The following is a 16,775-nucleotide window of genomic DNA, read 5'->3' as shown; positions in this document are numbered from 1 at the left end:
AAATTCCACAGTGCATTGTTGTTATTTTTATTTAAATATTTATCATTCTATTTTAAAAAGTCTTTAAACTATTATTATAGTTTTAATAATAAAGAAATGTCTTATACATTTATCAATGTAATGTACCATTTCTGGTGCTCTGCTTTCTTTTGTATAGAACCACATTTGCATCTGGTGATATTTTCCTTCTTCTTGCTAAACTTCCTATACATTTCTTGTAGTGTCAGTCTTCAGGGAATGAATTCTTTCAATTTTCATATATCTGAAATTACCTTTGTTAAATTATTTATTTTTGAAATATATCAAGTACTTGGTTAACCATTTTTTCTTTCAGGTGTTTTAAGATGTTGCTCCACTGTCTTCTCATTTCCATCATTTTTGGTGAGAAATCTGTTGTCATCCTTATCTTTGTTCTTCTGTGTGTAATATGTCTTTTGTTCTGGTTGCTTTTATTTATTTATTTATTTATTTATTTATTTATTTATTTATTTTTATTGTGGTAACATTGGTTTATAACATTGTATAAATTTCAGGTGTACCTCATTATACGTCTATTTCTGCATAGATTACATCATGTTCACCACCCAAATACTAATTACAATGCATCACAACACACATGTGATATTTTCTACTTATCACTGCATTTGAGTGATATGACTTGGTGTAGCTTTCTTCATGTTTCTTAGGCTTAGGGATTATTGAGGTTCTTAGATTTGTGAATTTGTCATTTTCATCAGATTTGCAAAATTTTCCCTGCTATATCTGCAAATATTAAGCCCCTCCCCATCTAAGGGACTCAAATTACATGTGTATTAGGCTACCTGGAGTTGTCCCACAGCTCACTGATGCTCTTTTCTTTTTTTATTCTTTTTTATATCCCCACTTATCATTTTGGATAACTTCGATCTGTATGTCTTTAAATTCACTAATCTTTTATCCTACAATATCTAAGCTGCCATTAAGCCCATCAAGTTCATGTTTCATGTCAGATCATGTAGTTTCATATCCAGAAGTTTGATTTGGGTCTTTTATTTATATCTTCATTATCTTTACCTAACATATTCAATATTTTATGCAACTTTTTAAACATATAAATTTACTTATAGTAAGTGTTTTAAGGTGTTTGACTACTAACTCTATCATCTGCGTTATTTCTAAGTCAGTTTCTCTTAATGATTTTTATCCTCATTATGGCTTAATTTTTAATGCTTCTTTGCACAGCAAATCATTTTTTTTTGGAGGCCAGATGTGGATTTTACCTTGATAAATGTTGGATACTTTTGTATTCATATAAATGTTCTTGAGCAGTTATTCAATACTGTTATAAATATTGTTGGTTATAGTTAAGCTTCATGGAAACAGTTTGATCCCTTTGGGTCCTACTTTTAAAAATATATATATCTGTAGAATGAGAGCTAAGACTAATTATTCTCTACTATGATGTAAAGCCCTTGTGAGTACTCTGCTTGTGACCCCATGAGTTATAAAGTTTTCCAGTCTGGCAGGTAGGAATAGGCACCATTCCCAACCCCACATGAGTGCTGAACTCTGTTCCCTCTAATCCTTTCATTTGTTCTTTCACCGGACTTGTGTGGTTTCCTCATACACATGCACAGATCAGTACTCTGCTGAATGCCAGAAGGAATCCTCCATAGATCTCTGGAGTTCTGTATGCAGATCTCTCGTCACTGGCACCCTGCCTTGAAAATAGTAGCTGCCTGGCTGTCATCAGACTCTCAGCTATATCTCTTCAACTCAGAATGTTTATCAGGGTTTGCGTGGATTCCTTTTCTCTATGCCATTTCCTGGAAACTGAGGCAATAGTAGGTCCAAATTTTTTGTCTCTTGTTTCTCAGAAATTATTGTCCTTAGTTGTCTGAGGTGCAGTGTTTTGCAAACCATCATTTTACATATATTGTCTGCTTTTTTGTTGTTATTGTTTTAGGTGAGATAATAAACCTGGTCCTTTTCACTCTATTTTGATTGATTTACCTCATCTCTTCTCTTTTGAAAATAACTCAAGACAAAACAGAAAAGCAAAGAACTTTTCTCAAACCTTCTATAAACCTTGTCTATTTCAGTACCTGCTATATCTCTGTATCCCATAAATTCTTGGATTCTGTAGTCATTTTCACTTTCTTCATATCCATGTCCATCACTCCACTGACATCATTATTTTCAAGGTCATCATAGATATTCCCCATATAATAATAATTGACATTAATGCACCCTTACCTTGCTTGAGTTCTTTTCAATAACTGAGACAATTGACCATTCTTCAAAACACCATATTCCTTTGATACTCTTTCTACTTCTCCGAACATTCCGTAACACCTTTCGTGAATATTTATGAACTTATCTGTCTTTGCATAAATACTGGTAGTCTTCAGGGTTCTTTATTAGACTTTAATCTTCTCTCATACTCTACAGTGAATACTGGCAGTTAATCTGCTTATCATACAATGATGATTATCAAATATATGTTTATATGCCATCCTTGTTTCTCATTTGTTGCTTCTTGTGTAACAATTATAAACCTGGGAAATAGCAATTAGTCTTACCTTTCTCTTTTTCTACTCATATATAGTTAATAACCACATACTAAAAATCTGACTCTTAAATTTCTGTCAAATTTGTCTATTTGAACTCCATGTGGCTACTAAAATCCACCATTATTTCTTGAATTTCTTAATATAAATCTTCCTGATTAATATCCTTTCCTCCAATTTTATATTTCTTTAACATATTCTTTATACTCTACATTGTAGCCCGAGTTTTCTTTCTATAACAGCTGCTTGATCATTTTACTACCCTGCTTAAAACCATTCAATGCGTCCCTATTGCTTTTAGATAAACACTCAAACCACTATATCTGGCCTACAAAGCTTTGCATTGTACAAACATTCCTTACTTGTTCATCACATCTCATCATTGACCACTCTTTTCAATCTATATTCACCAAATTTAGTAACTTCAAAGGCATACTTTATCTTGTCTTCATTCCTGTGCATTTATTTTTGATATGCCTGAAATATTCTTCACTGTCTCATCCTGTCACCTTTTATCTTGCAAATACCCATTCATCTTTTATGTTGCAGACTCCTCCTCAAAGCAATCCTCACTGATGCCCCAAAAACAGTTAAATGCTTTTCTATGTGTTTATGCAATATACTTGGCTTCATATCATATTTAATATCATTTAGCTAATTTCCTTTTCTTCCTTGTCTGCTTTGCTTCAGTGAAGGTAGACATTGTACTTATTTTATTTGCTGTTATAAATATAGCACGTGATACAGTGTCTACCACATAGAATTCCTTCAATAAATATTTATTTATTCAAAAAATATTTATTTAACATCTACTATATGTCAAACATTGTTCCAAGCACTTATGTTACTTCAAGGACAAGGATCACTGCCTTTGTGGAATTTACATTCTAATAGGCTACACAGACAATGAAAAATGAGCATAAGTAGATATTGTTATATTGTGTTGTAACTGATAAAAACCATAATGGAAAAAATCAAACAAACCAAAATTTAGGAAAGATCAGAGAAAGAGAATGGGTCAAGGAGGGAGAGATTCCACATAGTCCTCCTTAAAAAGGTGAAAATTCAGCAAATGTTTGAAGTAGATGGAGTATTTATCTATCTATATATCCAGGCGAAAAGTGTTCCAGGGTGAAAATACAGGTAGAAAACAAATGCTTAAAATAAGAGTGTGCCTGGTGTGTTTGAAAAATAGCCAGGAGCCCATAGTGGCCGAAGCAGAGAGAACAAGGGAGGAAATCAGAAAGGTAACAGGGGTCACATCATTTAAGTCTTTGACTTTTACTCTGTGTAAAATGGGAAACCATTGCAGAATTTTCAGCTGAGAAAGTCCATAATCTTACTTACGTGTTAAAAGAACTACTCTGACATTTGTGTTGAAAATAAACTTCACAGTTGCAAAAGAAAGTGTAGGTTTCCATCTTAGAAAATGTATTAACTTTCTATTGCTGCTGTAACAAATTAACACAAACTTAGTGGTTTAAAACAGCACAGATTTATTCTATTATGGTTTTGGAGGTTAGAAATTCTAAATCAGTTTTATTGGGCTAAAATTAGTGTGTTACAAGGGCTGCATTTCTTCTGAAGGCTCTAGGGGAGAATCTGTTTCTTGTCTTTTCCAGCTTCTAGAGGCTGCTTTTATTGTTTGGCCTGTGTCAAGGGCATCAGTCTGACCTCAGCTTCCATTATCACATCTCCCTCTGTGACCCTGACCCTTCTTCGCCCTCTTGTACCAGCCCCTGTGATTATATTGTGCCAATTTACATAATCCAGGATAATCTTCCCATCTCAAGATCCTTATTTTAATGACATATTCAAAGTACCTTTTGCCATGAAGGTAGCATATTAACAGGTTGGGGGATTAGGAAGTTGATATCTCTGGGGGTGGGAGGGAATTATTTTGCTTGCTACAGAAGATTAACATAGTAAACTAGGAAAAAGTTTGTGGATGGGACCAGATTTGTAGAAATGGGTGCAATAAAAAGATGGATACCTAGTTATAGAAATAGATACACTTTTTACTAAAGTATAACAAACATTTGGTAAAGTACATAAATTTAAGTACACATTTGACAAATTTTAACATATATAAATGCATATTTAACATCTCTTAGAGTATGTTATAAAACATTTCCAGGACTCCTCAAAACTCACTCATTCCTTGTCCCAGTAAACTACTCCCCTCAAAAAAAAAAAAAACCCCAAGACAACAAAAAAAACTCCCACTATTTTGGCATTTATTAACATAGGTTAGTTTTGCTTATTTTGAAATTTATGTAAACAAAACCATATAGAATATACTCTTTTGTGTCATTTTTTAAATTCAAAGTTATATCTGGGAGATTCATCCATGTCTTGACTGAATAAATATATGTCAATTTATTCATTCTATTCATGATATTCAGATTTGGGCTTTTATGAATAAGTCTGGTACCAACATTCTTGCATGGTTCTTGTGGTGAATATGAACTTAGACCCTTTCCCACACCATAAAAATCAGTTCATATAGATTGCAGACCTAAATGTGAAAAACCAACGAGTAAATACCCTATAAGGAAACATAGGAGACTATCTTTATCACCATATAGAAAGGTTGCTTAAACAGGAGACTAAAACCAATAGCCATAAACAAAAGGCCTGATAAACTAGATATATTTAAAAATTAAAGACAACTACATTTTGAATTTTACGTGCCTGGAGCAGAATGGAGAATTTAAATATTAACAAGTAGAACATTTATCAAAAAATCCTGAAAAGGAAGAAATACCCAAAAACTAAAACACAACAAGGATAATTGAAGCTATATTATACTCTTTTTTAAAAAGCTTTATGTTCTTTCTAGTCAAAATAATGATACATGTTACTGTAAATTTGGAAAAAAGAAGTAAATGAATTATATTAAAATACATTATACTAATTTAGAAAATTAAAGAGTTTGGAATCGCACAATGAGCATACTAATGCTTACCATATGACAGCTTATACAACATTTAGAGATTATTTTTTTTTTCTTTTTGTTTATTGTGGTAACATTGGTTTATAACATTGTCTAAATTTCAGATGTACATCATTATGCTTCTATTTCTGCGTGGATTACATCATGTTCTCATGTTCACCACCCAAATACTAATTACAACACCTGTGCCTAATTATCCCTTTTGCATTCCCCTCCCCCCCCGTAATCACCAATCCAATCTCTCTCTATGTGTTTGTTTGTTGTTGTTATTATCTACTGCTTAATAAGTGAGATCATATGGTATTTGACCTTCTCCCTCTGACTTATTTCACTTTGCATAATACCCTCAATGTCCATCCATGTTGTCACAAATGGCTGGATTTCAGCGTTTCTTATGGCTGAGTAGTATTCCATTGTGTATATATACCCATCAAGGGATGAATGGATAAAGAGGATGTGGTATATATTATTATTATTAAGCAGCAAAAATAGGTATTGACAACTGTTTTGTTACTGGAAGTGTTTAAGGTGCTCTAGGAATATAAATATTACTAAGAAATATTTTATTACTACCATAAGAGACCTATGCAGCTCCAAAATAACCTACATTCAAGCTCAGAAAATGAGTACAATATTTAAAAAATTAAAGTACAATTTTGTACATCAAATGAAGAGTAACTGTGAGATCTTTAAATTAATGGGCCTGGGGCAATGGCTTACCCAGCATAGGCAATAGAACTTGCAAAGGCTCAGAAGAAACAATAATATGATGTATGAATGAGAATTTGTAGAGTTTAATACACCAGGTACATAATATATGAGAAGCAGTTTGGAATAAAGTACACTATATTTGTACTTCAATCCAATTACTCTTTTTTTAAGAGTTATATTGCTGTGCAATCTTAAGAAAACCATTCACTGCACTAATCAAATATGTGTTGACCTATTTAAAATAATCAAATATGCATTGATCTATTTAATATCTAAGAATGATATAGTAATTAATTGATATAAAGTTGGTACATATAATAAATCAATTGTATGTATACAGTAGAATATTATATTGCAGTGAAAATTAATAAATGATATTTCTATGCCTTAATATGAATAGTTGTCAGGAATATAATGCCATGGAAATAAAAAACCTGTGGCAGAAGGATAAATTCATAATAGACTCTTAGGGTATGAAAAACACAAAGTGAAAATATACGGATTACACAGACAAATGTAGTAAAATTATAATTAAAAGGAAGAAGATTATAAAAACAAAATTTATAATAGTGATTGCCTCTGTAGAAGAGAGAAGGAGGTGATAGGATCAAGAAAGATAAATAGGAATACAAATGTGATTGTAATGCTCCATTTCTTGAGGTGGATATTGAGTAAACAGGTGTTAATTTAATTGCAATTATGAATATCTTACATAAGTTCTGTGAATATACTTTTGTATGCATTTATATTTAATTAAAGTAATTTAAAAGTAGGTGAATGACTTTACAAGCAATGACAGCATAAATAAAATAATTGGATAAACAGTTCATAAAATTGTTATATGAAAATATCTAGTATAAAATATAGGGATGGAATATTTTTCCAGGATTGAGAGGCAGATCTGGAGGAGAGAGGCTTTAACTTTAGTAGATTAAACTTATATTTTTATAAGGTTTAATAGCAGTAAGAACATACTTTCTATTAAGCATGACTGTCTTGTGTATAGTAGGTTTTGTGGTATTATCCCACGCCACTTAAAAACTTGTAGATTTAAGGGAACATTAGGACTCATTTGCAGAGCCTTCTGTGAGGCATCTGTCTGGAAATAACTAAAACCTGTCATCAGGAGAAGTAGGATCATCTAATGGTACTTACAGTAAACGTTAGTACTACTTCTAGTTCAGATACTATAAATAGAAACTTGAGGAAGTCAGTCTCTTCTAACTTTTTAAATCTTCTATTCAAAGAGCTTATCACATTAGATTTCATCAAAGCATCTCTCTAGCCTAAACATTCTAGGTTTTTATGACCTCCCAGGTTACTATGGATTGAACCTGTCTCTTTTGGGACCACCTTAATTTTTAATTACTCTATGAGACAGAATGCTGTTAGGTCTTTATCTGCGTCACTCACTGAGACAATGTGCAGTGTTAAATAATGATGCATGTTTTTTAATAACTCATTGACTAATGGGGCTAGTAACTCAGGAAGTTGTATAAATGAAAGAAAACAATAGCAATTTTGCGTAATACTAGGGCTAAAATGTGGTATCTTCGATAATTCATTGCCCCCCTACATTCATATTCAGCTTAAAATTATGGTCTCAAACCATTATATATGCGTCTATAATTCAGTATTCAGAAAATGTGCTGGCTAAGCTTAATAAATGTCCATAAGAATGTGAGAAACACAATTATTTATCTTCATTTTGTGTATTTGCTCTATTTTAGTCTTGAAATGTATTGTCTATAACTTGTGTTTATAGCTTCTTTCTGGGAAAAAATAGATTAACATGCAAATGAAACTGATTATACAAAGTGAAAAAAAAGTGATCACAGTTTCATTATTCTAAAAGAAAACAAAATTAAGCTACATAATTGCAGAGTTTTATACTATGTACCACAATTACACACTAAGAGAAAACATTGAAACCTGTAGGTAATAGAGTAAGAAAAATATTACTTAGCTTATGTTTATATCTATAATTTCTCCAATTGTAGGTGAATGTTAGATAAAATACATGTTCTTTTTAAGGTTATTGTTGCCCTCCTATTAGCTTTATTTGTTTTTTTTTTAATCTTTTCCATTATTTCCAAAGAAAAATGATTCAACATTCCAAAATAAGCTTACATTAGTAAAAAAAAAAATCAATATTTCATTTAATTACAAAACATTGCCATTATCTTATTCTAAATATTTTGAGGTGTTTTCATATGATAATAATTCTCCCATTCTTCCATTTTGCTAAACATTTTGAGTATTTACTTGTCCTTTAGATATGCTTTCCTAACTTGAAATCTAGAAGATATTTTTATATATATACACACACATAGATGTAATATACATGTATAGATGTGTTTATATATAAATGTATGTATGTATACACAGATATACACATGCACATATATACCCACAAACATACACACATATATGCACACACATCCTATTCTTTCCCAGCACATTTTTTAGTAAGAAAATAAGTATTAAAAAATCTATAATTAAATTTAAGTAGACTTTTGAAACTAGATTTTCAGAAAATAAAGAATTTATGTCTCATGATATTGTTTACAATAATTTGAGTTTACAAAGATGAGTTTCTATAGAATATGGAGAAAGAAAATATTATGCTTTTTGGTGAATCAGCTTCCAGTGCAATTTTTATTCAAGATGAAAAGTGTTACCCTTTAATATATCAGTTTAATTTTTAAGCATTTATTATCAATACTTGCTTATTTGCAATTTGGAAGTATTTATGACATTTATGTAATAAAAATATAATTTAAACTATAGTAAATATTATTTTTAAATGACCACATAAAATACCATAAAAAAGTCACAAACTCTAAAAAAATGCAATATATTTTCACTGACTTATAGGAGATAACATTCAAATTCACCAATAAAATGATCTCCTAAAACTTCCTCACTCCCCACACAAACACGTGTTGTGTATTTGGAATTTATACTTCTAAATAATGTGTAGGTAAAAAGAGTAAATCATACTGTTCTATCCTTAGCCCAGTATCACTCTGTCTACACACTGTATATCTGTAGTCTTGACGACTCACAGAGTAACTCCAACTTAGTTTACTTTTCAAGAGTCTTATGACTATCACTTGTTCTTTGTATTTCCTTACAAATTTTAGAATTAAGTTATTAGTCTACCTGTTGTAATTTTTATTTTGATTTCTATGAATCAGTAAATTAATTTGGAGAGAAATAATATTTTAAAAATTGAGTTTTCAAGTCCAGGAAAATGATATATACTTTCATTTACATTTCTTCTCTGATATTATTATTCACTAATATTGAGTTTTGCATATAGAAGTCTTGTATATTTTTCATAATATTTATTCCTAGATATTTAATGATTTTGACATTATTATAAATGATATCCTGTATTTTTAAAAGATTTGTTGCTGATTTCATTTAGTTTTTATTTAAAAAATATATATACATAATTTCCAGGTTTTTTTTTCAAAATTATTTTCTAGTTAATTATCTTCTGTTTTTAAATTCACTTTATTTTTATTTAGCATGACAATATACTTAGTCAATATTTTGTTCTGATAATTTTAAGATCTGAGGTCATTTCTTGATGTGTCTACTGTCCTGGTAATTATCATAAACAGCACCTTGTTTATGTGTGAGTTTTTAAAATTTTAAATTGTGAGCTTATTTTCTCCAGGAACTTTATCTGTGGGACACTTTGAAGTCCAAGTTGAACCTGGATCCCTCCAGAAAGTATTTGCTTTTGCTTTGTTTCAAGCACCTACAAGCACGACAATAAATTTAAAACATTTTGCAGCTTGAAGTTTTTGGAACACTCATTCAGCCATATAATAACTTCATTAATTTTCTAACTGGATTCAAACTCTCATGTTTTTCTTACATTTTTACTAATATACTATTTATTAAAATGTGCATTTTCTGCATAAACTCAGAATTGATAATTCTTTTTCATGATCTATTTCATGAATCAAATTAATTAGAGCAAAGATAGTTAATATTATCAGTTCCTGTACATGGACACCAGCAGTTCATGGAAATGTGATTTTTATATTCTAGATGATGAATTGTTAATTTAATGGGTTAAACATTTTATTTAACATTGTAATCTTACATTTCCTTAGTTAATAAGATGGTTAAAAATTTCCCATATGTTCATTTGCTCAGTGTAATTCCTCTTTGGTGAACTGTGTATTTCTTTTGACATTATATTTACTATGCCTTTTTAATAGTTGTTTTTGTAAATTAAGATGTCTTTACAGCATGGTCCTTTCTGCAGATTGTTTTTAGCAATAAATGTCCCACGTTGCACTTGATGTTATACTTTCTCTTGAAAGCTTAAGCCAACTTTCATTTACAATCGCTTCTTCATCTTTTAATACCTTATTGCACTGTTAAATCCTGAACATTAAATGGCAAGCCTTAAAAACTTAGCAACAACATGTATTTCACTTTCAAACTTGAGCCCATTTTTAAAGGATTTTTTTTAAGGTAAAAAGATGTTCTTTGGTTATAAACTGATCTTAAGAGTCCAAAAAAATTGTCTGTCTGTGAATTTTGACTCTACTCTTTAACAGCTTTTTAAATTATAAGTTTCTCTATATCTAATCTTTAGTATTTTTTTAACAACGGTACATAATAATATTATGTTCAATAATTTGTTCAACAAATACTTATTATGCTTACTATGCGTCAGCCACTGCTGTAAGGTCATAAAATGAACAACACACAAAAAAAGCTTATTATTATAGAATCTATATTTCACTAGTCTTAGAAAGAAAATTAACAGATTACTATGTAATATATCAAATAATAATAGTATTCTGAAGAAAACTAATTCAGGGAAAGGGGAAAGAAAGTTAAGGGAGTTTGTATTTAGATTGGACATTCAGAGAAAGCTTCTCTGAGGAGGTGATACTTGGGCAGATCTCTAAACAAAATGGGCAATTAGTCATACATGCAACCATTAGAAAATTCGTCTAGTAGGGGAAACAGAAGAACAACATGTGTAAATTCTCTGACGTGGAACTATGATTATTACAGTTGAGGAAAAGTAAGAAAACTAGCTTGACTCCAATGATCAAGGAAAGCATGGTAAAAGTTGAGGGAGGGCAGACCTAGGTTTAATGAGGCCTAATAATTATATAATTTGGGGTATTTTTCTTAAGAATTACAAAAAAACATAAGTGCAAATTATATTAAAAAGGGAATATTTAATTAATTGAAAAATATTATAAATTTTAAAAATTTACGATAGCACAAATATTTTCCTACAGAACACAAATAAACGTAGACTTGTGGTCTGTGGCATCTTCAAGACTTTTTAGGATTTTTCTGTATATTCATTCAGTCTGTAAGCCCATCAATTGTAATACCTTGCTCATGGAAAAAAAAGTTACGAACCAAAAAATACATCAAACATTGGTTTTGGAAAAAATACTAACAATGATCTGATACATTTGACTATTCTTATTAAAAATCATCTATTTAAACATATCTGTTTGGTTTTGTTCTCTGTAAGTGTAAGTGGGATAACATTTAACAAAAACTGGCTTTCCATGAATCATTGCTTATGGTAAGAGGCCATAATAAAAGAATCATTAGCTATTGTTTCTTAGCTATCATGATGTTTTTCCTTGCTTTTTTTGTTGTTGTTGTTTGGTGAGGAAGATTGGCCCTGAGCTAACATCTGTGCCCATCTTCCTCCATTTTGTACGTGGGATGCTGCCACAGCATGTCTTGATGAGTAATGCGTCAGTCTGCGCCCCGGATTCGACCCGCGAACCCTGGGCGGCCAAAGCGGAGTACGCAAACCCAACCACCATGTCACCAGGCTGACCCCTTCCTTGCTTTTATGATTTTGACCATAAGGTTTTTAGTTCCATTGCATTATAAAGAGAGAGTCTTTTGATCTTTTGAAGTTTTTGATAATTTTGTTTCCTGTTTATGCTTTTAGTTTCTACTTGGATAATTCCATCCTCTCATTCAAATTTTGGTATAATTGATAATTATGAAGCACATAAAAATTAATATCAAGTTAAGACATAATTGAGCACCTTTAAAATTCCTACCACATTTTACTGCCCTGTGAAATCAAATTCCTCTTATATCACAAATCTTGATTTATTGATAAATACGTGCTGGACTTTGATCACTGGTACATTTGTTTTTCAGTTTGTTTCACTACATCAGTAGTAATTTAGCATGCCATATTATTGGAACTACCGGATATGTCTAGAGAATTGATGAGTCAAATATGTTCATATTCAAGTCCGTATTTTGGGATGTATGAATGACGAGACTTCACCCATAGTCGTCTTGTCATTTGTAGTACTATTACCAGGCTTATGTCTACAAAGTATATTTTGTGAGAAAGCAATAGAAAAAAAACCCACTTATCTGTGAGGTACTTATAGTTTTAATTGCTGCATTATCTAGAATATTCTGACAGGAAAGACTTATGTTTTTAGTAGGCATTGATTGAATTGAATCTTCCATGAACAGTTTTACACATAAAATGATTCTAAAAAGTTTACATAGCTGGACATGTGGCTTCATGTATTTAAAATTTTGTTTCTGTTCTACCCTCTGTATATTCTTCATATTTTTATTGCCAGAGACCCAAGGATCCATTCCTATTACATAGAATCTGATGCTGCAAATTTGTGTCATGGTGCTAGGTGAGTTTATTTGGAGAACAGCAGGATGTTACTCACTTAGAGGTTATTCCCTCTGAGGATTACTAGTAACAACTTAACCATATATGGAGGCATTTTTTAACTCAAACCAGCAAAGAAACAGACAAACAAACACACAAAATTCCCCAAGTCAACTTCCCTTAACTAAATTCCAAAAACGCCCATGACCACTCTAACACCACCAACAGGAGTGAAATTTGCTTGGAAGGAAACTCAGAGAAGAAAAGAGACAGTGATAACTTAGTATTCTTAAAATATCTTTCTTTTGTAAATTTTATTTTTAAAAGGGGATGAAAATGTTAATATGTTGCTAGAGACCCACCCAGAACACTGGAAGGGGCTTGTGCAAATGAGGAAATCTACAGCCTACACTTCATTAACTTCACAGAAAATTGGCATCTGGCACGAATTGGAAGACAAACCTAGTAGTGAAATTATATTGAAACATGCTGGCAATGTTAAGGGTTTGGAATTATTGTTTTTAAGATTAGATTCTATAATACTCATAAAACGTTTAGAGAAATTTGTAGTAAATGCTTAATACATGAAAACAGTCAACATAATTACCATAATCATTATTATTAGACCATTAATAAACTCATATAATTACTATTTTAACACAGGTTCTAGAATACACACAAACACACATTTATGAACATCTATATATATGTATATATTCTGTAATGTGTTTTAAAGGGTCTTTTAGATCTCTCTCTCTTTCATATATACATACACACACACACATATAATCTGTAACATGCCCGTCTTCTGGGTTGCAGACTGCCAGCTTCTCCCTGTATCTTCACATCGTGGTAAGAGAGAGAGGAAGGAAGCAGACAGGCTCTCTAGTGACTTTTACAAGGGCACAATCCCATTCATGAGGGTTCTACCCTCATAAACTCATCTCATCCTAATTACCCCCTAAAAGCTCCATGTCTTAAAATCATCACACTGGAAGGTCAGGTTTCAAAATATGAATTTTGAGGAGACACAAATGTTCAGTCCATTAACAGGTAACTTGCACTTCAAGCCCCTCTCACCATGCTTCAGTTTAACTCCAAACAATCTGTTCTTTTTCCACAAACTTACATTTCTAATTTATATTTGGACTGTGCAAGAATTGAGAAAATGTTTAAAGAACAAGCAGGGACCTGAGAAAAGCCTTCCCACAGAACAAAGAATTCTTCAGACATTTTATGTGATGAAAGTTGATAATATACTTGTAACTCGCTTAGTGTCATAAGTGTAAATTGATGTAAGTTGAGTTCTGACCATATAATATCTAATCATATTTTGTGCTTTTCCACACTTGGATTTTTGGAAAAAATATAATTTTAATATTCTTAGATGAAAGATTAGACTATATATCAAAGTCAAAATGATTTTCTGGTTTCTGTCTTGTGTGGGAAGGAACTGAGAGCTATTTAGAAACTGCCTAGGTCTCTAATGACATTGTTTTTGCAGTTTTTAAATTAATCAAGTTTTCCATTTGGACAGGATTATTTTATTAAAATATAATGAAAACAGAAAAATAAGGTAGCAGAAGGGAGATATATAGAATTATATATATATATATATATATATAGAAAACAAATGTTTAAAGCAATTTAAGCTTAATTCTGAAATGAAGAAAGCCAGTTCTTATATAAATGACCATTTTCTCTGTATTTCTATTTTATAACTACTCTGTTTTATGAATAAATTTGTTATTTCAGAGGAAATCCCAGTCTGAAAACAAGTACTAAGAGCTAAAAGTTTGAGTTTTAATGTCCATGCAGGGAAAGAGGACATACTTCAAGCTGACATGAGCTGGGACCATGTAAATTCAGAATCCTCAGTGAAAGGAGGTCTGGAAAACTGGGCTTATTACCTCAAATAGGAGATATGTAAGATTGTAACAGCCAAAGCTCTGAATAGGGAAAAATATCCCATGAGAAATCAAGATTCAAACTTAATCCTAATATAAGTCTGAAGTAAAAACATGTCTTGATATGAGAATTGGGGGATACTCAAATTCCTTCAAAATAACATAAAACAAGGTAATGATGTTCCTGGATCCTAGAATGGATTAAAAATATAAGCACAAACTTCAGAAGTAAATTTTCCGTGATCAAGACCCCACGACAGTCTTTCACACACAGAAGCACAGAAACAGAAGCAGAGATACAACAAAATCTGCTTATAATAATAAATTTTAGGCAGTTAAATTTAAAACATTTAACTTTGATATGCAATTGGTTTTTTGAACCTCGGAGAATCTATTGCAAAATCGTAGGATAAGAAAAAAATGGCCAACAAACTACTTAAAACTACCTTATTGTCACAGGAGCATTATATTGGTATAGGATTTTTAAAGGAATTGTATTTGATATGTAGCTATTCAATAATGTCACAGTATTAAAAATATGTACCAGAATGTACACAAAAAAATGATCAGTCCTTCAAATTTGTTTCTACCATGTGGTTATCAACATATTTTTTATTATAGTCTTATGATTCAAAATAATTTTGGATTTTATATTTTTACAAATAATTTATAAAACATCTTGCTACTATTAAAGACTTTATTGCTCCATTGTTGAATGCTTTTTAATGCTCATTCTTTTAGTATATATTTGTCTGCAAAAGAAAGGCATTTTGTTGAACTACAATTTTAATATGAATAACATTTTGGTGCCTTTTCCTAAGAGCTACCTTGAACGTAAATGGCGTTATAGGGAGGATTGCACCCAAAACAAGTGTAGTAAAATTGCTACTGTCGACTGTATTAATCAAACCCACAATCTATTCATTCTCTTAATGAACATTTATTCAATGTCAAGTAATGTGTTATGTTTTGGAGATAAAAGGGAAAACAAAGTCATTGGAGAAAATGAATAGAAAATTACATGACGGCATGAGAATCACTCCGTAGGGAAATAGAGGGATATGGATCAGAGTTCACAGAACTGACCTCTTAACAGTGGTATGAAGAATTTTTCTGGAGGAACCACTGTGTATAACTTAAGAGTAAGTGGGGATTAGATAGGTAGAAGGAATAAAAAAGGAGTAGATTACCCCAGGTGGAGAAAATATCATTTTTAAAGTCTTAAAAAGGAGAGATTTTTAGATTCGAGGACCCATTCAGTATTCCTGCAACACAGAGGGTGAAGCCGCTAGGAAGATAAACCTACTTGGAATCCTACTTGAAATAATAAGAATGAATTTAGACTTAATCCTAAGAATTAGGAGGGACCATTGAAAGCCTAAAAGCAGTGAAAATATGTGTCCAAGTATGTGCAATGCCATGTTCCTTTCAAGATATTATATCCTTAAAACATTTAGTGGGAATCTATAGGACTGGCTTGCCAGTACCTTCTCCTGTTTTCTGAGGAACTAAGTTATAACCATCTAGCTGAGTATCTAGGGACCTACCATTTCACACATTATTTCACTTCCTAAAATAATTAAGTTTTCTAAGGAGAGTCAGTTGACTCAAACTGGGGAAATTATAGGACCCCGTCTCCCATACACAGTCACCATACATTGGATAGTGAGTGATCATTGACCTAGGGATGCTGAGGCAAATCCTATGGTCAGTGCCACTCTAAGGGGCAGGTTAAGCTGGCGTCTTTCAGAAGCCAGGTTTTGCAACATAAGAGGGGAGCTGTTCTTCAGTAAAAAAGAATGAAGTTGGCATGTACATAGTGCTGTGGTGAAAGCAAAAGAAAGAATCCGTTGGCAAATTGTGATCTAGTTCTAGCTGCCTCTGAGACCCAACTGCATCTCTGCTCTTATTTTTTTTGCTTCTTTGACACATCGTTGCTATCTTAGTTACTAAATGTCCCCATTTGTACAAGCTAACGTGAGTTA

Source organism: Diceros bicornis, chromosome 4, assembly GCF_020826845.1.
Source record: "Diceros bicornis minor isolate mBicDic1 chromosome 4, mDicBic1.mat.cur, whole genome shotgun sequence".
Classification (NCBI taxonomy): domain Eukaryota; kingdom Metazoa; phylum Chordata; class Mammalia; order Perissodactyla; family Rhinocerotidae; genus Diceros; species Diceros bicornis.
This window is presented reverse-complemented; position numbering follows the sequence as displayed.